The 23997-nt window shown below is 37.9% G+C and overlaps 1 protein-coding gene across 1 annotated transcript in view; it reads right to left on the bottom strand.

Moving 5' to 3' along the window:
* Positions 1-23997, bottom strand: part of ESR1 (estrogen receptor 1) — a 157075-nt gene that overhangs the window by 23939 nt on the left and 109139 nt on the right.

Here is a 23997-nt window from a genome sequence, read left to right as displayed (position 1 = left end):
AGAATTAGGTTAAAGAAGTGCTTTAGAGCTTTTGGATAACCAAAAAGAGCAATAAAACTGATGTTTGTTCTCTTCATATTTTGGGCTGAGTTTTGTCCACTGGGGGTCCCAGTTGCAGTCAGAACAGTCAGAACTTTCTAGCCTACTGTTTTGTCCTGGCTCTACTCTTCCAAGAAATCAGGGCAAGAGCCTGGACAGCATCTCCATCCCCATACCTGTTGTGAGGGGCATAGGAATCCAGGTGCACGCTGCAGAAAAAGGGGCATCTGTCTGCTCCAGCACCACGCTGCCTGGGGCATGAGGCAAACTGGAAAAATGCCTGCTATAAAATGAAGTGACATCTCTAATCAGCTAACCCCAGACAAATTCGCTTGGTGGAATGCTGTTTTACAGACTCATGACAATTCACTCTGCTGAAAGTGTGATACGTGTGTGGAAGAGGGACCAAAGAGCATATCAAACAAACTATGGAGCAAATGCTGATATTTGTGAAATAAGAATTCACTGATGAAACACCTGTTTATATTCCTAGTGGACTATAGAACATGGAGGAAGTAAGTACTTTGTATTTAAACATTGTTTAGAAACAATGAATGCAAACAAGAAATGGCTTATAACCATACTACAAGAAACTAAAAAGAAAAAATAATGGTGAAGGTAGACATGTAACTATAATCACAGTGGTCCTCTCTGTGTTCATTTCATGCAAGAGATTGAATTATTGTCTCTTTTGAATTCTCATTCTTCATGAATGTTTTTTTTCAATCCAGAAATATAAGAGAAGTGGAGAATAATACGTATTGCACAATACGATTTATTAGATCTCGCGTAAGTTATTCCTTGAAATTAGAATGAACTTCCTAAAATAAAATGTGCAGAAGTTCCCTTAAAATAGGTCTTATTTATTTTTTACTCAGTGTTAAACGTGAAACACATTACTGAACCTTGCCATAATTTTTGGGGGGAATTGTTATGATTTATACTGATCTTCAGAATACAGAATAAATGGTAAACTGCCTTACCAGCCCTAAAATAGCAGGGATTTTCCTTCTGTGTGTGTCCTCTCTGAAGGTATACACTGAGTCAGTTTTGAGAAATATACCTGCCATACACTTGAATATTATCTTGAGAAAAAGGAAGAAAAAAGGCACATATTTTAAAAGTCAAATTATGTGCCAAGAAATATGTTTTTCAAGTAAGAGAGAGGTAGAGAATAAACAAAATGCAGTTCACAAAAACATAGAAAATACTGTTACATCTGATAAAACAGTTTTTCATATAATTATATTTAATGAAAATATCTGAGAGAGTCAATTAATCTATTGGCAAGAAATCATCCAGTAGAAGGAAACAGCTCTGACACGTTTGAAATAAAACACACCTATAGATCATTAGAAGTGAATTTAGGCAGTTGCAATCCCTTCTTTTTTTATGGGTGGGGTAACAATAGAGGAAATAAATAATTGCCTTTTCCTGTATTTTTCCTTTATTACCAAGTACAAAAAATTATTTCCAGACTTCAAAGACTGATGAAATGGCACTTGACTGAGTCACGAAGTAGCCTGAACAATAGAGCTGAAACTTAAAAGGGCAACATTCTTAACTACAAAGCATTGGTTACAGCACTCAAGCACAAAACTGGCAGAAAGAAAATGTCTGTATATGGAGAACAAATAATAAACACCAGGTTTCCTATTAAGTATTGCCTTAAAATGACAATACATAATAATTGCCTTGATGGCTTTTAGGTGACATTTTAAATTTATTATCTTGTTGTTCATAAAACTAGCTAGTTAGTTTAGTTAAAACTGAATGGTAAAACTGAATGTCCTGCCCAGAGAAGCTGTGCATCCCCATCCCTGGAAGCATTCAATGCCAGGATGGAGGGGATTTCGAACAACCTGGTCTAATGGAAGGTGTCCCTGCCCATGGCAAGGGGGTTGGATGGAACTGGCTCATCTCTAAGGTCCCTTCCAACCAAAACCATATAAAATAAAATTCTGTAAAATAATAGATTTGATGAAACAAAGTTCTGTAAGATAACTAATACTGTAAAACCCTCAAACATATTCACTGAATGAAAATATTTTAAATTTCGTATTTCAGTATGGCAAAAGGGTATGAACTGAACTGAAGTATTTCTAAAGGAAGGACATACAATTTACTTCTTTACCACAGACAATTTTTAACAATGACATGGAAAAACCAGTAGTAATAGTTCAGACATCCTGTTGGCATTTGGGAAACATCTAATGAAGACAATGAACTTTATAAAAAGTCTGAGAGCAAAAGAAAGTTGAATTATCTCGGTGTTACCTGAATCTGATAACCATACTGCAAGTGGGATGAGAAGTTAGACAGAAAGGTAGAGAAAGATCAAAATGAATAAAGCATTGAAAAATATGCCCTCTGGTGAAGAGTCAGAGGAATTTAGTTACTCTTTGTGAAGCCAAATAGTCTTGAGGGGTTGAAGGACCGCAATGGATAAAGATCCAAAGAAAAAGAGAATAGCATTACAGAAGGTAATGGCATAACAGAGAGAAGCCCATGCTGGCAGCTAGACTGGCTTCAAGTCAGACTGCAAATTAGGGGGCATTGTTAGCAACAAAAGTAGTTATTACCCAAGCATCACATTAAATTTCCTTGAATTTGCTTTCATTTGAAACATTAATCAAGATCTAATAATTCTTTTAAGACATACTTTTGTTCAAGAAAGTTGATTCAGAATAATGTAACAGAAGTTTAAATTAAATTATGAATAAATCATTAGTCAGTCAATCATGTAGAGCATGTTGCACTTTAGTGTTGCTGAAATTATGTGTAGATGTGCACATAATTCTCAAATTTCAGTACTCTTTTAATGCTGGAAAGTTTTGAAAATTATTCAGACAGTATTTTTTACTTCTAATTTTTTATTACTGTGCTTTAAGGAAGAAGACAGACATTCACTTCATTGTTGATAAATTAACTAATTTGGATGCAGTTTGGATGTAACCTACATCGCATTCCATATACCAGAATGACCAATTCCATGATCTTATACCAATCAATATCAATAACCTAGATTGCCACTAGTCCATCCTACATAATGACATGTATCATATGTTTGGCAGGAGAAAGATGCTTAGAGGACAAAAGCCATGCCTAGACTGTTCCTCCTTTTTCAAACACAGATAAATTAACAGCATTTCTGAATGATTGCCAACAACAAACGTTATAACAGAAATTCTTGTAGGAATATGGAAATCTGAATTTCTGAAAAGCTCGAATGATCTTTAGTGAATTCAGCTAGGAGTAAGGGGCAAATAAACTTCCCTGTAGAATGCAAAACTGTAATGTTCAAATTAAGTGATTTTCCTTTCTAGTATAAAGTGGCATTATGCGCTGCATGAGTGGCAGTATTACACAAATCTCTATTTTTTAGACATGCTTTGGCAAGCATGACTTTAGATTTGGCAATTCAAAATTGTATGATCCCATCATCTTAAAAAAAAAGGAATACAGTAACTATTTATTTACAAAACAAATAAGCAAATATCTTTGTAACCTGGGAGTTTGAACACAAGGACTAGTGGAAATAGTATTTGGTAAAACATACACTCTTGAGAAAAGTAGTTTATGCTCTAAGTTGTTTGATTGCAGTAAGGAACAACATAAAGCTCAGACAATTTTCATTTGCTAAGGGAACATACATTGTGCACTCTTCAGTTCTCTGAAATAACCACTACCAACTCATGTATATGTATCTGTGTGTGTGTGTGTGTGTGAAAAATTTTACCAATCTTTCTGAAAATAATAAATTCATCATTTGCCTTAGTGACTTTTGACCAAATAAGTAGCTACCCATTTTATGAGGAACAATTTCCATAGCAATTACCATTCTCTGAGACCCAATAGCCAGTGACATCGTAGATTCAATCATTCAACAGGAAGCCCTCCACTGGCACTTACTAACATTTGAGGATCATTATCATAATTTTGCAGTTTCTACTAATAAGACACAACTACAGGGTGTTCAGAATGCTCAAAATCACCTAAGTAAATGGGAAAAAAAAAAAAAAGAAATCCTTCCTTTTACATGTGATCCAAATCTAATCCAACCTATATGCTTATACTATATCTCCTAATTACCATGATGTGTACCTAAAAGATTAATGTCAAACAATTTTTGCAAGAAAATAAACATTATCATGTCATAAAGAATGAGTCTGTCTCCAGATGCTTTGAAGGAAAGTAAAATAAAAGCAATAAACAGTTTTAAAAGCAATAGCAAACCTCCATCTATCAAAGTATCCCATTTACAACAGAAATTGATACCAGATGTTTATGGCAAAAAATACAGCAGGAAAAATAGGCTTCTACAGGAACTTTCCTCATGTTCCAGAGGTATACAGCTCAGACTTGCAGACCTGGAAATGATCTTTTTGTAATTGATGTCCCATAACATTTTTCCCTCCAAGTTTCTCCAGGTGCTTTCTGAACCAATTCGGCATTTAATGCACTTCAGATATGTTTTATATACTTTGAAGCAGTAGTTGCCAGTAAGAATTTTCATACTCTCAGTTAACACTAGGTAAATCACAATCTCCTGTTGTTCTGAAATAAACAAACAATTCTCTCTGACTATCTCTTGAAAAATCTAATTATTGTATTGGAAGATTCCATCATTCCCTAGGTCATCATCTCACTTCTCTTTTCCAAACATTATAATTATATTCAGTCACTCCTTAGATGAAAGTTACTCTGTTCACCTTTGAAACAATGTTGTCCTTCTTGGAGCATTTTCCAGTTCAGCTACATTCTTTTAGAGACAGTGAGACCAGGACTGCAGACTGTTTCAGTCTGTCCTTATCTTCATTATGTTATTCAACTCAATAACATCCATAATTTTATCACTGTTATTCAGACCTTTTTTTTTCCAGCAAGCTTATGAATATGTTCAACACTAAAGTCTTAAACATCCTGCCAGCTTGTCTCCTATGTCTTTAACTTAACAGCAACAGAAATTTTTATAATACTACCTACGGCAAAAAACAGGATATTGAACTCTACAAAAAAGTTGTGGGAAATCAGAACACCTAAATTTTGTGTCTTAAATGTGTCCCAACAGACCACTGGTTTTTTTCTATCTTAATGCAGTGTTTTGAAAAGTGGCAACAACCACTAGAAAAGGTTGTTGTTTACAATTCAGTACAGTGCCTCAGTCATGTGACAGTCATGTAATAAACCACATTTGGAACAGAACACTAATTAGGCTGGCAAAGACAGCAGAAAGTAGTGGTGGGTGCTGCAACCTAATTGCTAGTAACCATCCAATAAAGCAACAAAATAAAGAGAGGCTTGTATTGAGAAAAATATCTAAGTAGATGAAAGGCAAACAGCAAAATAATTCCTAGGCAAGTTCTGTTCTCGAAAAAACAGCCATAGAGAGGAAAAATATCTGTTCTTCCTAACCTAAAGCACACTGAAGGACCAATACCTCAGTCACCACTGTTTGATCGAGTGGTGAAATCTGCGCCTTTTTTAATGCCACGAGCTGGGTACCCAACCTCTCCACTTTAAAGAGAGTGGTGAGACTGCATCTATGCATTTATCTAGCACATGACATGACATTCTGTTCTGAAATTGCACGGATCACTCAGCCTCTTCAACCTTTAAGGCTGAGCCCTGAAACCTTTTAGTTAAGAGGTGCCTAAAACCCACACCTTGACGATAGCCTTGTCTGTACACAACAACAGCAGAGCAAAACAAATTCTGAGGCCAAGTGAATCAGAGAATCACAAACACTGTTTTCTTTGAGCCTCAGTATCCACACAACTATGTCTATAATGCTACTCATTCCTATTTCTTTCCACAGATCTTCAGACCAAAATTATAAGACACTTTTATTAAGTTCTTCCTCCTAAGGGCACTTACAGTATGACATGGACATATTGGTTTAATTGTTTACACAACACCAGTGTTTTAAATCAAGACTTATTTTGAAGACCGAAGTTCAAAGATCTCTAAACCTCAACATTTTCAATCCAAATATTTTGCTAGAAGAGTAGTTTTGTTCTTTCATTTTTTTAAAGGATATTGCTTTTGTTTCTGTAAGTGTGGTCAGAAAAAAATTAGCTACAATTTACTGAGCTCCTGGGAGGAAATCTGAAAGACAAACACAAAGCAAGTGGCACAGTTGTAAGAGCCTCTAACTACTGTGTCTGCTCTTTCACAATTCTCTATTTTTTCTGCCTGTATAATTATAGTATAGCAGCAAACCAATCCAAACTTACACACTGTCTCGTCTGAGTGTAAACAACCTTTTCTCTAAATTAAATTTCTTGAGATCAAAGAGAACAGCATCTGCTCTTAATTACTGTTAATTCCTTTTGAAAATTGTACTTCATGTTTTTACATTTTCAGCTCTAATGATTTTAAACTTCTTCCTGAAAAACAAAAATTACAATTTACAGGTGTAAATTTAATAGCGGTTAGGAATGTTTGGGGTTTTGGGCAAAACCCCGAAAAGTCAGAAGGAAGATGAGGCCCTGCTTTCACAGTCTGTATTCATACTGAAAGTCAAGACCAAGCAAGCTTTTGCTCTTCACCTCTAGTGGAGGTTTCCACCCTCCCTGAGCTGGCCTTAGGAAAGTTGCCTAACAGTTTGGCAGGCAGAACATCCAGCCAAACTGCCTACCTGACACTGTCCCTGGAGCAGGATGCTGCAGGGATGTCACACTTGTCACTTTTAGTTCCATTCCCATTTCTAAGAGCTGGTCTGTTCTGCCTCCACTTAAAAGCTGCAATGTGATGATTCTGAAATGCATTTCTCAGATAAATGAGAACAGTTTCAGCTCCTATCCAGGAATATATCAAGTTATCATTACTTCACTCAGCGTTTTCTGCTTGTGCAAAAAGTACGTGCTTTTTCAGACCTGTCCAGTCCATATATTTTCAGAATGAGGAGTTTAAAAAAGTTCCTGAGACCATTCCTGGTCCAAATAACCAATTCCTTGTTCAGTACAGGAACCTATTTTTCCTCAGGTACACACCAGTCTAAACTAGGACCAAGTGGACTCTGTCTACATCACATATATTAAATACTGTCCTATTCCAAGTTTCCTATGCCAGAGAAAGCTTTTAAATAAGTTAGGCAAGTAAAATTTCACATACTCAAAGCAATACTTTGCTCCAAGCACAATTAGAATTTAGGGCCATGGAAACACTTCAGGGGTAGTGACAGAAAATTGCCACTGGTCAGATATACATTCTCTTCTCCTGACAAATCCTTGCCACTTTTTTATGAAATACTGGTGCCTTGCCTGAGAGGAACATGAGAATTCTCCAGCACAAAACCAGCTTGGCTGGCAATGCTCCTAGGGAAATGGACTATGTTCTGCCTGGAGGTCTGCAAGAACACCCAGCATGAGAGCCAAACCTTAGCTGGGAAGTGTTCCTGATGGTTTTAGGCACCACAAGTTCTCTCTGAAGAGCAGCACAAGCAGATTACTCTGTAGGATTTATCTGACTGCCTGAAGATCTGTCCTATGCTGGTGGATGGTCAGGATATGTGTCTGAAGCTCAAGATTTCCTCCTTGGCGAGAAGAAGAGCTGGGCAGTGCTGTGGCTGAGCCCATCCCTGAGCCAGGACACAAACCTCCCCAGTGAAGCTGAATGCTGCCAAGTCCTGACTTTCTCTCACCTGTCACTGTGTCAGCCTTGACTTAAACACAGGGGTTTTTCTGCAGTGGTTGCACTTTGTTAACCAAAGATTATTCCAGAAAGTGCATTAGCAGTAACCATTTAACACAAATATGTTGAGGCCTTCCATCAGGGAATATAATAAAAGTAATTGGCACTCACATAGCACTTTACATTTTCAAAGGGCAGTAAAACCATTAAGTATTATTAAATGTATTTTATAGATAGAACACAGGGAGGTTAAGTACCTTATGCAGGAGGAGGCAGGATTAGGACAGAGGTGTCTCAGCACACTCTGTCATCCTTTCAACCACAAAAATATTTGAGTTAAAGACTACTTGAGCCCAAGTGAAAGTTCCATTTCTTGCAAATCAGTAAAGGGAAAAAAAACAAAACAGAAGCAACTGAACTTTTCTCATAGAGAAAAAAGAAAAAAAGCTTTAAGAAGTTAAATTTGAAGGGAAAATTGTTTAAAATGTGAGCAGAAAAGCTGGATGCAGGGAAGCACACAAGTATTAACTTTAATTGGTCTCACTAAACTAGGAAAAGTAACAACCTGTACAAAACAAATCTTAAGCTAAAGTTTTCCTCACCCTCTTAACAAGCAGTTTTAAAAGTTATTAAAATAAGAATAAATCTCCCCAATAATAATTATAACAACTACTGCATAAGATTATTGTAAGTGAAGGCTGCCTGCCAGTTTGCAAGTGGAAGACTATGCTACTTGTATTGTAAAGCAAGAAGGGAGACATACATGTATTTTCTGTATAGAAAACAAGCTCTTCAACTAATCAATAAAATGTGATGTTTGTTATTACATGGAAAAATTCTTGCAGCACTATACAACAGTTATTTAAAGCATGTTACTGATAATTCCTTCCTGGACTGTAATCCAGATGGCTGAGACTCAGGGTACACTTTGACAACAGTAAGATGTTACTTTATGGTTCTTTTAGCACTCAGAGCTGTGCCATTTCTCAGGAAGTTCAGGCTTGCAAATAAAATCCACAGAACACTGTCTACTTATTGAGAATGGAACAGCAGCTATTCCCTGTGATTTTGAGTGCAGGAACATCCCATCTGCAGCTGCATGTGAAGGCTTTTCTTTGAAGATTGTCCTCTGAATTATTCTCTGGACAGGTGAAGAAAGACACTACACAAAATTTATTAGCTACTGACTAAAATAGATGGTATGAGGTAATACATCTTTAATTTATTTTCTGTGACACAGTTAATTACATTATATTAAACCATACCAGTACTCAGGCCAGTTGCAAGAAGTTTGAGGGGGTTTTGGGGGATTTGTCATTTTTGTAAGAGGTCACAGCTACACAAAATGTTTTCCATCAAAAGCAGATGCAGCTAAAACAATTTCTGGGGCTGGTTATGCATTCTTAACTGACTTTTATGAACTCAAAAGACAGACTCATAAATACAAGCTGTCCTCTCTACTTCATTCTCTCCCCTCCTCCCTTTCCCAACCCAACTAGGGCTGCCACTGCTGGTTTCTTCTGCTGGTTAAATTGTTCACACCATTGATGAAATAACCTGTCAAGAAAGAGGAGCGTGGAAGCGACCGATGGGCAGCCAGGGAGCACCAACCACCTCGGAGAGTTTACACTTTGTGTAAATTTGCCCTAAGACTTGAGGTCATATCCAGCATGACTTGGATTTTTTTTTGTCTGTTTGGTTGCATCCAAGACAGTATGGGGTTTTCAGCGTTTGACCTCCTTACTAAAGTACCAGGCTATGCTCCAACCACAACCTCAACCAAATGGAAGTGATGGTTTTGTGGCTGTCAAAAAAAAAATCATTCCAGGCAAAAGGTCTCATTAAGCAATCACTCTTTGAGCAATCTCTTTAAGCAACCACAGTTTTCAAGTAAACATATAATCTGGAAGGGGGAAAGGAGGCAGACTGAGGTAGAATCTTTCACAGATTTTTAAATGACCCCAGCCTGCCCCTTTCAAATGGTTGATTCAATACACAATTACTAGGAGATAATTTTAAAACTAAAGATCAAAGACTTCCCAGTTGTTTTCCTCTTTTGCAGAGTGCACCTACCTGCTTTTACTACATCCTCTTACTGTTTGAGAAAGGAAAGGCACTCTAGTTGGGAAAGGCACTTTGGATGGGCAGTGCCCTGATGGTGCCAGTGAGAGCAGCAAGTCAGGGGGGGCTCACATGGAGCCCTGCTGGAGCTGGCTGGGCAGCACTGCATGCCTGGCCTTCACTGCGGCACCAGGAGACAGACCTTGCTGGAGGAAGAGGCTCTGGAAAACCTCAGGGTGGATAAAGGCAACGCAGGCATGTCACACATGGTCATGGGGGACAGGACAGGGATGGCAAGTGAACAAAACTAGGTAAAAGGGGGCCCCTGGAGAGCTACTCTACCACAGGCTGCTCATTTCTACTGCTCTGCACCTCATTTTCCCCACAAATGTTAGGGTGTAAAAATATCTCCATTGTTCCGTTTTTTATCCTTTTTGTTCCTTTAATTATAATAGCTATATGAAAGACTTAAAGGTCATCATAACACAATCAAGAACATTTTAAAAAGATGTAAAATTAGATTTGCAAGATAACACAACCAATGGTCAACTTCAGCCATTCTTCTAAACTAACATTAATTATTTAAATTGAAATTAAGGATTAACCCCTGTCTTTCTGACTGTCCCTAAAATACTGGTTTTATACTTTTATTTTCAATAATTGTGCTTAATTCTTTAAGAATTAAAGGTTCATTGTTTTGCTTTATATCTCCATCCATGTCTGGGGGCTTTAGAAGTGTCACATTCTAATTTAACACTTTTTTGACTGCAATAACTTCCATATGATGAAACTGGGAGGGCTAAGCTCTCCCCTTCTTCATTCATAAAATCTGGTGAAAAAGGCATTAAGCTTATTTCTCCACAATGTCTCCCACTATTGTGCTCAACACTAAATCCACTAGCATTCATTGCAGCAGCATATGGAATTAGAGGAAAAGAAGATTATTTTGCAACCCAAGGAAAAGAGGGGGAAACTGTCAAGTTTGTAGTGAACTAGAAGATTAAAACTGCTTCAAGACTAGAAATAGAAATTGCTCAGAACATAGTGTGCTGTACCCAAGAAATGAGGCATAACTTCAGGGTTCATGGTCTGGTCATTCTTTATAGTCAGTCACTAGGATATAAAACTAGCTTGACTAATGCACCTGCATCCATTTTTTCCCTCAGATTGTTCACTTTTGAAGTATTATTTCTGTCTATTGCACTTTTATGTGAGTAACAGAAGCTATATATATTTTTATGTGTACTTTATCATCCATTACATTGCCTGGTATCTACATCAAAACAGAAACATAAGCACACATAAATGAAACCTCAAATGTTTCTTTTTCCTCCTGTTTGTTTCATCCCTACACGACTGGTTTTGAACCGAACCCAATCTTGAAAAAATTGTCCAAGAAATTGTAAGGATACATCAAAGAGAAGAAAGACAGCAAAATTAATTGCAGCAATTTCCTTCAACCACTGCAACAAGAAGACTGTTTCAGCAGCTGTGTGGGAGTGTCATCATAAGACAGAGCACAGGAATACTTTACAGGGAAAGCAAGATACTGGAATGCAGCTGGCAATTTGTATTAATCTCCTTGTCCACGGAGACCTAGTAAGTTGGCAAGCAGCATGTTTCCACAAAACACACGTTAATCCCCTTTTCTCACACTCTCCTTCAATGTGTAACAAACCCAAGGCACCCTCAGGAAACTGAGGCTCAGGCTCAGGTGTGCGCACAAAACGCAGGTGCTGCACTTGGAGAACAGCGACCTTGACTCAAACTCCCAGACTGCCTGCTGAGATACATGCTGAGCTAGAGCTGGTTGGAAGCACTCTGGCAGAGCTTCTTACATTGGAAAGTGACAGCTGGCAAGTGTAAAATGCTCTGGGTAACACGTCAGATTTCACAGAATGAAAACAAACAAATAAAAAATGGGCTGGTTTCCATCTGGAAACGTGGCCTCCTTGTCAGCACCTCATCTTACTTTTCAGCACTCTACCAGGCACCTATTCCCACTCAACACTGAAAAAGGTATCTAAACTTCTGGAAATATAGGTCCCCTTCCCTTAAAATTGTCTTTTTATTTTAAACAGGTGCCTGAAATATTTGAAATTTTATTGAAGTCTACCCTTTCACATTAAAAAGAAATTAATTTCACCTAAAAAGGCTATTATCCAGCAGAAATTTTCAAACATTTAATTTTGTATGAAGCGAGAAAGTTTATTTTTACTGGCTTTATCTGCCAGAAAAAAAGAAACTAATTATTTACACGACTCTGAAGGAGACATCTGGCTTTGGAACGGTGTACAAGCACATCCAAAATGACCGGATCTACAAACTCCATTTGTCATCATTTGACAGGACTGGAAAATTGCGTGGAATCCCACCACATTAAAAAATATCACTGTAATACCTTCTAATAACTATAATAGCAGAAATTAAAGATTAGAAGAAAAATATGTAACTTGAAATTCAAATCCCTGGAATTACAATTTAATATTTTTTCTAACTTGCAAAAAAAGTGGTAGTTTTCATCTTTCTTATTTCAGAGACATTTTGATTTATTCTGTTTTTTCTTTTCTCTTTCACATGCATATGAAATGCAAATTTGACAGACTCCTTACGGATGAGAATAAAACTTTGGCTTGGATCAGGAGATAGAGCCACTTCACCTGGTTCAGACGTAGCCTAGGAGACTATTTTACAAACAGCATCACCATGCTGATCCTCAAAGCACAGTTTGGATCACAGAAAGAAGACTTTCAGGCTGAAGTCTCCTATCTTGAGAGGCAGAGGAACTGTGCTTGGTGCAGGAGCCCCAAAGCAGCCAATATCCCCTGATTTGAGGATATCCAGGAGGTTTTGGGTTCCTGTTACTCACTTCTACAGCTCATATATGTTTATATTCTCCCATGGCTCCCTGGCTGCCACCAGGAGAGCTCCCAGGATGAGATGAAGTCATGCAGTAACCACAAAGAGCTCACACAGAATCGATGTTGCACTATGATGGTAAAAGGCAATCTTCTAAACAGCTGAACAGGAGACAGAAAATATGAAACAACAATGTGGTGGAAACTTGTCAAGGTGATGACACAGCATTTTAACTTTCATTATCCTAAATATGTTTATTAATGATCTGACAAGCCAAGAAAGCAATGAGGCAGCAAAATATGAAGATGACAGAAAGTAATGTAACTTAAGCAGAACAAATAAAACAGGAATTTCAGAGATACCCAGAGAAGTGAGTCACCTCCTAACTGTTTGTGTTAACTCTGGAATCAACCTAATTTTTTAAGCATTTTCAGGCTGCATTTTTGCAGAGAGAGACAATCAAAATATGAACTGAGGAAGAGGGATGAACTTGGAAATTCAAAAAGAAGAGGAAAAAATCTTATTTTCTTACACATACACAAAAAGGGCTAATTCTGAGTGTAAAATACAGCACCTACAAACACATTTAAATATAGTACTACTCTGATTAAACAAGAAGTATTAGGAAGCTGCTCAGAGAGTCCAAAGCTACAAGACTCTGATGGTTCAAGAGGCTGGCAACTTGTTAAGAAGGGGGAAAACAGCTCATCAGGGTTACACTGAACTACTTCTGGCCTCACATAAGTAAATAATTTCAACCATCCACCAACATGAAATTGCTTACAAGTTACTCCATACTATTTGTAAATAAAATAACTCATGGAAAGCTGGTAACAGTTATTCACTGTCAGCTGAAGAAAAGCAGATCTGGATTCATCAGCCTGCAGTGATGGATTTTTACCAAAACCTCTCAGAAGCCCTATTACTGACAAATAAAGTACAAAAAAGCTCATCTGGAGTCTAAAGAAAAGAGCACTCTGACTGCACTGTTTGCTGCAACAAGGCAGTAAAGGAAATGTATTTGTGCTGCCTGGCACCATCTCATTCAAATGTTAAAATGTGTGTCCATTTAAACACTTGATTAGAAGCGTCTCACCTCTTGAAAAAATAAAAAAAATTAAAAATCAATAATGAAAAGAGCGCCCCAAAACAACCAAACCAAGAGGACAAGAACAAAACGAACAAAAAACAGAACCAAAAAACCTTTAAAAATTTAAGCATGTAAAAATTTCTGAAAAATACAAGCCACTTTTTTCAGAAGAGAGGCATACTGGCAAGGCATAAAACAGGAGCATAATGAGCAGTATAAAAGAAATAGCAGATTTAATTCATATCTGTGCCTGTCAGGGGGGGTGGGCAGGTGGTGGTTTACGCTGCACAGATTTCCCATGCAGCAGATAGAATCCTGAGACACCAGTTTAGGAATGGATTCGCTGTGGCACATTGTAAGAGAGTTCTACGTAACTGACAGAGGAAGGCACTGGCACAGTCAGTGCTTCCCTGTGGTAAAGCAGCATTCTTCCCAAAAGGTTCAGTATGCCTACATGTTTACCTGGGGGAAAAAAGGTGCACTTGCTATTCATATTGGAGCAGTGATCCTCCATAACTGGAGAAAAGTGGGGGAAAAAATGAAGTCACAAGTTGATAATTGTGCTGGATTTTCACAAGCTGCTCTTCTGTGTCAGCTGAAAACCACTCCATTCATACTGGTTTTAAAATATGTGAGGTATTAAGCAATTAATACCAGTGTTTAATCCCATCATCACCAAATAAAGTGCACTAGAGCTTTCCTTTTCCACTAACATTGCAAAATCCCACCCTGGAAAAGACTAATTGTCAACTGCTGATTCCAAAAGGCTTCTGTCACTTCAGGTCACTATTTACTAGCTGTACACAGCAAACTTGGCCCAAAGAACTTCCAGAATTTACTGCCTTCCTGGAAGAGAAACACAAAAGAACAACTTTTAAAAACTATGCACTAGCATTGGCAACCAACCAGACAATCTTTGCCTTCTGGGAAGTAAAGCATCTTATTTCCAGGGATGGAAGCCAACTAAAGCCCCTCTATGAACAAGTTAGGGGGTGCTACCTCTTACCCATGAGTCTCCAACCCCTCAGAGCTATGGCATACAATTACAGTTTATGGTGCAGATTAACCAGGAACATGCAAAGTAGGTGCTAAACACCTACTTAAGCAAGCAGGACAAAGACTGTAAATGGTGCCAGGAACTAGAAGATTCTTTCCCTTTGTTCGGGAGAGACTGGAAAAGACCTCTCTGCATAAAAAAAGAGAAATTAAATTAGAAGAAGGCCTGCTCCACGGTTGTATATTACTACTGGCAGTACGGACACATGAATATTTATTTCTAGCACCATCACATTAATACTAGCCTATTCATTCCTGATATACTGTCAGCCCCCATTCCAATTGCCTCGACTACCTTGCCATGAAATGGAGTGGGGATAAAGTTATTGGCAACCCAAAACACTCACCCAAAAGATTCATTTTTAACCCAGATAAATCCCTGTACTTGCAAAGCCACCCCAAGATGGGGAGAAGCAGAAAGGTAGGAACTGCTTTAGCCAGCACTGCAATTGGAACAAATCCTGTGAAATTACAACCTCACAGAGTACATCCTACAAATACATGTGATACTCATAAGAAATAGTACCTTTGTAGCAATCAGAGGAGATTTCTGAAATAGGTCAGACATGCATTATTATTATAATAGTTGATATTATATGGCAATATTGTAATTTTAGCTCTATCCCAGTCAGGGTTTTTTTTAATACAATGATCACACCCAGTCAGAGACTTTTCAAGGTTTTAGTAAACACCTGGCTTTCATGCCAGCAGCCTGTACAGCCACTGCTCTAATTGCAGCCACGTTTTCTGAAGAACAGCAGCTATTGCAGAAGATGCTTCTTTAGGCTATTGATAAGGAACACTATAATTAGCCTAATCCACCACTTTCCCTATCTTTGTGAGTCAAAGTAAAATTAGGTTTCTTGAATTTTTGTTTTCCAAATCAACCTAAACACTTCAGAATATAACAACACATTCAGCCTATAAGCAAGATTTTGAAAGGCACCTTTCCCCTCATCCATATATTAACCTTGATTATGGGTCTTCAGACTTCCTACTGTATTTGGTTCCAAACCAAAAATCTCAAGCTGCAGAGAAAAAAATAACTGAAAGTTCTGACATTAATTTTCTTTTTCTGAGATCACTCTGCTCACGAGGAATACCAGATACCTGTGAGAATCACTGGATACCTCTGACAGCCTGAGCAGGGTCCCTCTCTGGTGGGCAAAGGAAGCCGGACACTGAATCAAGGTCAAGATCTTGATTCCTCCCTTCCATTTCCAGGACTCCTCAAGAGGATTAAGAAGATTTAGGTCTAACCCAGAGTCTAAGCACAGTGATAAATATTTCACCTCTATCTCCCTGCTCCATACTGTGGCAGACAGAGATATTTCTTACAAGTAACAGAACTTTACATAAAGTAAGTTTAGGCAGTAGTTCCTTATGGGCACTTAGCTGAGCACATACTCCTGGAGGAACAAGGCAATTGCAGATTTCTCATCTCCCATTCCACTGTGGGATATTCTTTATCTGGCTTACACTAGTTTAAATTCACAGCAGTGCCTAACTAGCATGCAGACAAAACAACATACTCTTTCCACACATAGTTCATTTCCCGGAGAGATAATCAAAGAAAACAAATGAGCTGGTAACAGATGTGTCATATAATGCACCACTGCAGCAACACAGACACGGTAAGAGCCCATCCAGAAGTCATCTGCAATAAATCTTTCCTAATTATTCCTATGTAACTTAAAAACTCCTATATATCTAACATGAGATTTTAGTGGGTGACTCACTTGAATAGAAAACAAATACAAATGATATTAAAATAACCTCTAAACTGGAATTACAGCTGACTGTGCTCAGAGATGTAGTACTAGAGAGAACCTAAAAATATTAGAGTGAAGTTATTAAACATCAAGTAAAAAGGGCCAATTTTTGTGAATTATGTGAACAAGAAACAATGGATATGTGCACATGCACATACATATCGCATCAGTGCTTTCCAACAATCGCATATTCTTTTGTAAATTATTTTAAGAAATAAATAAATCAGGAGGGATCATTACTTACTGTTTACTTAGAGTAGAAATTAACGAGCGTTTCTTGGAAAGCTCCAGGGTTCAGCATAGCTGAAGACTCTAAGACAGATATGTTCATCCAAGAGTGTAAATTATTTATCAGCTAAAGAAAAATAGCAGGAAATGTTTTTATAAAAGGATCATATATTTTAGAAATAAAATATTACATTTTAAGTATTTAATTTTCTAATGTTTTGGCTAAAAAATATAAAGATTAATACGGTGAATGTTCATTTTTGCCTTTCCATTTGCCAAGACCCATAGAATTTAATCTTCAAACACTTACTATCAATTGAACTTGTATACCATTGAATGTCCAATGAACTCCAACATGTAAGTAGTTATTGTCAAAATAATTTTATCATTCTTACCTGTTTGGTGTCACTTTTCATATGTCAATATATGTCAAACAGGTAAACAAGATTACTCATAGTTAGATAAAATTTGATTAGTAAAGATATTTTTTTGAGCCAGCTTGTTAGGAAGCCCCAAAATTGAAATCTTTGAAATTCAAATATTTCTTACTCTGAAAAGGCCTGAATAGGATCAGCTTTGTAATAGCACTGTGGGTTTTGATTTTAAAACCACTGTGTACAGATGGAACTATAACTCTATAAAATGTGGACTAGCAATCTTAAAAAAATTTTTGGCAATGCATTTGTTTAATGGCTGATAGCTGACATACTCTTCAGAATCTCTCCTTCTGGACAACAAAATGAAATCTGAAAAGCTACAGAATTAACTTTAGGAGTTTGCAGAAAAACTGATAAGAATAAACAAAAAAATATGAAATGTTGAAAGTTTATGTAGGAAAAGTTTAGAACACTGTCAAGGATACATTTCTGAGCTCAGTCGAAGGTTCTCTGAAGAAATATTCTAAATGGTTCTCTAAAGAAATTTTCTAAGAGGTTCCCAAACTACTTCTCCTGTTCTAAATCTGTTTCCCTTGATTGAAATTTTATGCAAATACAATGATGCAGTTTGAACACATTCTTCTAATGCCTATGGCCAGGAAACTCCTGGGGAAAGAGTGGGACATAAAGCTGGAACACTATGGCTTTAAAGATGAAATGGGAAAGAATTGTGTGTAAATCACATCCCAAGGCTCTTCTTGGGGTAACAGGAGCAAGCAACAACCAGACCCATGCACTTGGAAGAGCCCCTGAACAAATTACTGCCTTCAGCAGGAACCCTAGCAATAAGAACCCCACTGCTGAGCTGTTGAGTTTCCTGTTGGCTCATCTGACTGATTCACAGCATCTTTTTCCCCTGGTCCTCTTGCCTGTGTTCTTTACTTTTTTTCACTGTTGGAATCTCCTTGTTGCTGGTCAGCTTGTCCTGATGCATTTCTCTCCCCTTCTACATCACTAACCCTAGGGACTCCCTAGAGTTTGAAGGCCATTGCATTAGGATACCTCTTAAATTTCCAGCATCAAAGTTGCAATTCAGACCTTGATTCTTTTTCCCTTCTGCTATAATTTTGATAGAGCCTTCAGCTAGTGAAACCACTGCCTGTATTTTTGTTTTGTTTTGTTTATGTTCCCTTACAAGCACTTCTGCTGAATTATTCCTTCTCAGCTTTGGCTTTTTCCTGTCTGACACAAGCATATAACATATAGGTGCATATAACATCTCCCTGTCCTCTAGAATCAGCATCTCCACCCCATCTCTCAACAGCAGGCCATTGTGGCACATTGTCTTGTCCTTGTCTCTAATTAGAAGTTCTGTACAGGAGGAAATAGACCCAATCTTTTTTAAGAGCACTACAATACAGTTCTAGAGATAAACTAAAACTCATAAGTGAGGAGTTTTCTCATGCAGCACCCAGAAGCTGGAGGAGGAGAAGGACAGAAAGGAATGCTTTTTTGGTTTCACAAATATACACGAGAAAAACTGAAGATGCTTACCAGACTGAGAAAACACAGGGATGGAAAGCTTTAATTTTATACTCAATGATTTTAATTCTGCTGCTCTTCATAATCATTCTGTCAAATAGTATGTCTCAATCTGATGTTCAAATTCAAATGGTGTTTACTTTATTCCACTACAGTGTTTGATGCTTACAATTTCAGAGTAATAAATTGACATTTCACAGAAACTAAATTAGCAAAAGCAGCCATAAAGTAAGATCCAGATGCCTATTTTCATTTCTCTTTTGCTTACAGATTTTCTTCCTCTGTTTTTTCATCTAAGAAGTGGGGGAGCAGACAGTATCACTTCAACAGACTAAAGAGATAAGAAAAGAGGTGGGGTTTTTAATGACATTTTAGAAATCTCCACAGCAAGCCTGTTAGGCAAAGGAGAAGAGACTGTAAAATAGATGTTTTGAAAGGGTTATTAAAAATTATTACAGGAATTGCAAAACATTATTTTTTTAAATAAACGTAAATTATTGGCAGGAGGATCGCTACATTTAGGAGCTCTATAAACATTCCTACATCTAAAGGGTTATAAACACATACCACTCTCATCCAAGACATCTTTCCTTCCACTGCAAGCTAACTCATTTTTTTTTTAAGGTTTGGTGCCACTAAAGTGCAGTGTAAAATTGTGGCTATTGGCCTTTTTACACACTGTTCCTGATTTAACAGAGCAGTTTAGAAGGTCAAACAGGAAAACAATATCTTAAGAAAACAGCAACCTCTGTGGCTTTGAAATAAAGAAGAAAAAAAAAAAAACCACCAAAAAACAGTGCCAAAATGTTTATCTCCTCGGTTCATGAAGCCATAAAATAAGTACAGCACTGTGAATCATCTCAAAACTTCAAAGCCTGTATGCCCAGTGTACCATTTTAGGGCTATTAAGTTGTACAGCTACTGTACTTGTAGTAAATAGTTATACAAGATTGTAGCAACACTGCCAAAGATTTCACCCGTGCAAAAAAATTTCCTTAAAGCTACACTCTTTACCAGGAGCTCACTGCATAAGCTTGTAATGTGTCTCACCATCTCAGGAGATTCTGCACCAAAAATGTTTGGTTGATTACATTGAAAATGTCAGCTTCATTTAGAAAATACAGTTATCCACATAAGACATTAAACTAAATACATAGTAAGTGAATAATGAAGTACAATAAGTTAATTCCTTTGACATAACAGCATTTCTGTAGAAAAGCAGAGTAATGATTTTGGTCATTTTTATTAAAGACTATTCTGAATGTGGTACTATATAACCAAGATGTTACGTAATTCAAGAACCTAAGAAGGCATAACTTTCAGGAGTATGTGATTCAGAAATGAACGTTCATCTACACCGACTCCTTGCCTACGCGTGATTTTTAGTGATTTGTCCCAATTAAATTAAATTCAATGGTAAAAGGCTCAATTTATATGTAAAGTCTAGCCCACCACAATCTGTTTGCACCCACCTCACGTGCAGCTGCCTGCTATTCCAACTGGCTGAGACAATCAAAAGGCACCTTCAGTATCTTACAGAGGCCACCTGGAAGGACTGCAGCCTAAATCCTCATTAGGCCACCTGAAGAATAAACCTTGAATTTTTTGTTTATGTCATAGGACACTGTACAAGATTTTTGTTCATTTAATTGGGCAAACTCACTTGTATTAGGGGCCAAGGTTTTGAAAAAGAAAAAATTAAAACAAGCTTTTTTGTACTTGGCATGCTATGAATTGCATTGTCATAGGGGAACTTTGTTCTGACCCCAGTCAAAAATCATGTTCTATCTGGGTACTAAAGATATTTTCTGAGGTTATGCATAGAAGCTGCCATAAGTTCTCTTTCCCCACAAAAAAAAATGGTTAACACCACCAACTTTGCAGAGCCAGTTTAAGCAAGTTTTAACTGATGCTGAATTAGCTGCAATAAAGATTGAGACTAGTTCTGACCTTCCCAATCAGGGCATGTCTGCAAGGATACTCATCTCATTTTGAAGATTTCCCTCAGCATTTTCCTCAGCATTTCTTTATAACAGATCTCTGCCTACATAATTTTACACAATCTATCACAAATTACATTGTATTACTCCATTTTGTAGAATAGCTTCACTTTTATCCAATACATCTAATTAGCTCCTTCTTCTCCCATGCCCACCTATTTATATGATCAGAAAGACTGGCCAACCAAAAACTATTCTTTAAAGCCTACACAGCAAAGTAAACTCCAAAAATACCCGTGAAAGTCTTTATTCTATTTTGTAAGCTGTATCTTCATTGCTTTTCATGCTCTGTTGATATAAATTTCTTCCTTCCTAAAAAAATGTAGTCTTTTGGGATTTCAGTAAAGCTTCCAGTACTCTCTCACAGTATCCTTCTAGACCAAATATCCAGCACAAAGCTGTTTTCATACTTCAGTTCAAAGATGAGTAATTACTTTTATCACTAGAAGTTCTTTTCATTGATTAACATTCAAAAATAAAAATATTACTATGTTCTTCAAAAAAAGTATTCAGGCTTCACTAACCAATCTAGTTTTGGGGTTGAGGTGTAGGCTAAAGTGTATGTGTTTGTGTTCAGGGGTTGTACAAAGGAATTGCTTAAATTACCTTGTAACAACATGCAATGGGTGAGCACCCGGCTCACGGGTGGGGCACAAAGGGTTAAAGTGAATGGGGTGATCTATGGTTAGTGACCTGTCACTGGTGGGGTTCCACAGGGCTCCATCCTCTGCCCTGTGCTCTTCTACCTCTTCATAAATGACATGGACACAGGACTGGAAGGGATACTGATCAAATTCACAGCTGATATAAAACTGGGAGGAGCTGCTGACTCCCTTGAGGGCAGGGAGGCCCTGCAGAGAGACCTCAATAAATCAGAGGGCTGGGCAATCACCAGCCATAAGAATTTAAACCTGGGAAAGTGCTGGATTCTGCACCTGGGACAGGGCAACCCTGGATGTACAGACACACCGAGGAGTGAGAGGCTGGAAAGCAGAGCCACTGAAAGGGACCTGGGGGTCCCAGTAGTGGCAAGCTGAACCTGAGTCCGCAGTGCCCTGGCAGCCAGGAGGGCCACCCATGTCCTGAGGGGCATCAGGCACAGCATGGCCAGCCGGGCAAGGGAGGGGATTGTCCTGCTCTGCTCTGAGCTGGGGCAGCCTCAGCTCCAGTGCTGGGGGCAGCTCTGGGTGCCACAACGTAACAACGTTAAACCACTAGAGAGCATGCAAAGGAGGCCATGGGGATGGTGAAGGGCCAAGAGGAGAAGCTGCAGGAGGAGCAGCTGAGGTCACTTGGTCAGTTCAGCCTGAGAAAAGGAGACTGAGGGGAGACCTCATTACAATCTGCAACTTCTTCATGAGGCCAGAGGAGGGGCAAATACTGATCTCTCTCTGTGGTGACAGGGCCCAAACAAATGGCCTGAAATTATGTCAGGGAGGTTTAGGTCGGTATTAGAAAAAGGTTCTTCACCCAGAGGGTGGTTGGGCACTGGAACAGGCTCCCCAGGGCAGCGGTCGCAGCACCAGCCTGGCAGAGTTCAAGAAGCATTGGGACACTGCTCTCAGGCACAGGGTGTGACTCTTGGGGATGGTGCTGAGCAGGGCCAGGACTTGGACCCAATGGTCCTTGTGGATCCTTTCCAACATGGCATATCCTGTGATTCTGTGATCACCATGAAATATGATTTCAGCTCAGCTACTCATATAGACTTTACTCCTTGCTTGCCTACATCCTGCATGTAGGTAAATGAACTTGCACAATGTTTCCAAGGCTTGAGAAGTGTGCATAGGGGAAGCCATTTCCTGCAACTGATTTTTTTCTATTTCTAAAAAGGACACTCACTTTTTAGGAAAAAGGGATATTCCTACCCTTGATCCTGAAGCTTGAAACCTTAGTAAATTAGCTGAAAAAATAATTGAGTGGATTTCCACAATGCTGTTACACCAAATACTTTAAAAAGTTATTCAGTTCGCCAGTTCATGAATAACACATACACAAATCCTCTCTAATTCAGCTGCATTGTTTAAATCCTAGTAATAATGGAGTAGTCAATGGCAACATGCTGTGGGGGTGAAAATGCAATTTAAATTGTCAGACACATTTCCATTAAATTATAAATATTCCCAATAAGTTCCAGCAGAAGAAAACTTCTGCAAGCAAAGACCCATTCTTTGAAAGGTGATCAATGCTTCTAAAACTTAGTATCAGCAACTATGCGCACACAACATTTCCTAGAGAACAAGAGATTAAAAAATATATATTTAAGCACACAGGTCTAAATTTCTTATTCTCAGAGACCCCAGTTGTAAAGATGGGTAAACAATTGGACCTGAATTCTTTTAAATCAACTTTCTAAAGCACTTTAATTTCTGCTTTTTTCCATGCATTCTATTCTCCAGGCCACAACACCCAGAACCAGGTGTACAGCACTTTCAGAACCCCCAAACTCTTTTATTCTCTGTGTCCTGCTTTAGGTATAATTGCTGTTTTCCTTTGGTATAATTGTTTGTATAGTGCCTAAGAGATCAAACTATGAACAGAAAAGGATTTTTTTATTTAATTCTAGCCAAATTTTAACAGGTCTGTAGAAAACCTCACCTGCTAGAGTAATTATTAATGGATGTACATGATCAAGCCACAGGGCTTGGTTTCTCCTTAGGAGCTATTTTGACAGTTAATATAAATTTAAATGTAAAATACATTGGCTATACAGAAAGAGTTGATAGCCTTACACATTTGATTTTCCTGTTCAGATGCTTTCTTAAAATTTGAAGTTTTTATTTAGTAAATCACTTAACTTTTTTATCCAGTTTTAATCATCTTGTAACAGGCAGTTCTAGAGATATTTCTGAATATAAAACAGATCTTGGTCCTCTGACAATGTTACTTAATTTCTAAACTCATTTCCATTAATATTCTCAAAACCAAAAGTCACAGAAACCAAATGTTTCCAGCTGGACAACATAATGAATTTAGATTGTGATATATCCATCATGAATTAAAATTAATTTATTTTAACAGACTCAGAGTAATTATATCTCTAAAAATCCATAGAAAGGTAATTTGAATTTATCTGTTTTGATAGTGAATAGCTTTAACACTATGTACATAGGTTCATTTTTCAAAAGCATTTTTGTAATGGCATGATGCAAAACATACCTAAATTAACACCAGAACTGCCCTTGACTTGAACAGACTGTAGATTAGGCTTCAACGACCATGACTTAGTCAAGAATAAAATTCTCAAGTGATTTCTTATAAGATACGATGAGAAATGAAACACACACTGGTTCTCATTGATCATAGCTGGAGCCCACAAAGTGACATGTGAAAAGTGG

The sequence above is a fragment of the Melospiza melodia genome, chromosome 3 (assembly GCF_035770615.1).
Source record: "Melospiza melodia melodia isolate bMelMel2 chromosome 3, bMelMel2.pri, whole genome shotgun sequence".
In the NCBI taxonomy this organism is placed as follows: domain Eukaryota; kingdom Metazoa; phylum Chordata; class Aves; order Passeriformes; family Passerellidae; genus Melospiza; species Melospiza melodia.
This window is presented reverse-complemented; position numbering and strand designations above follow the sequence as displayed.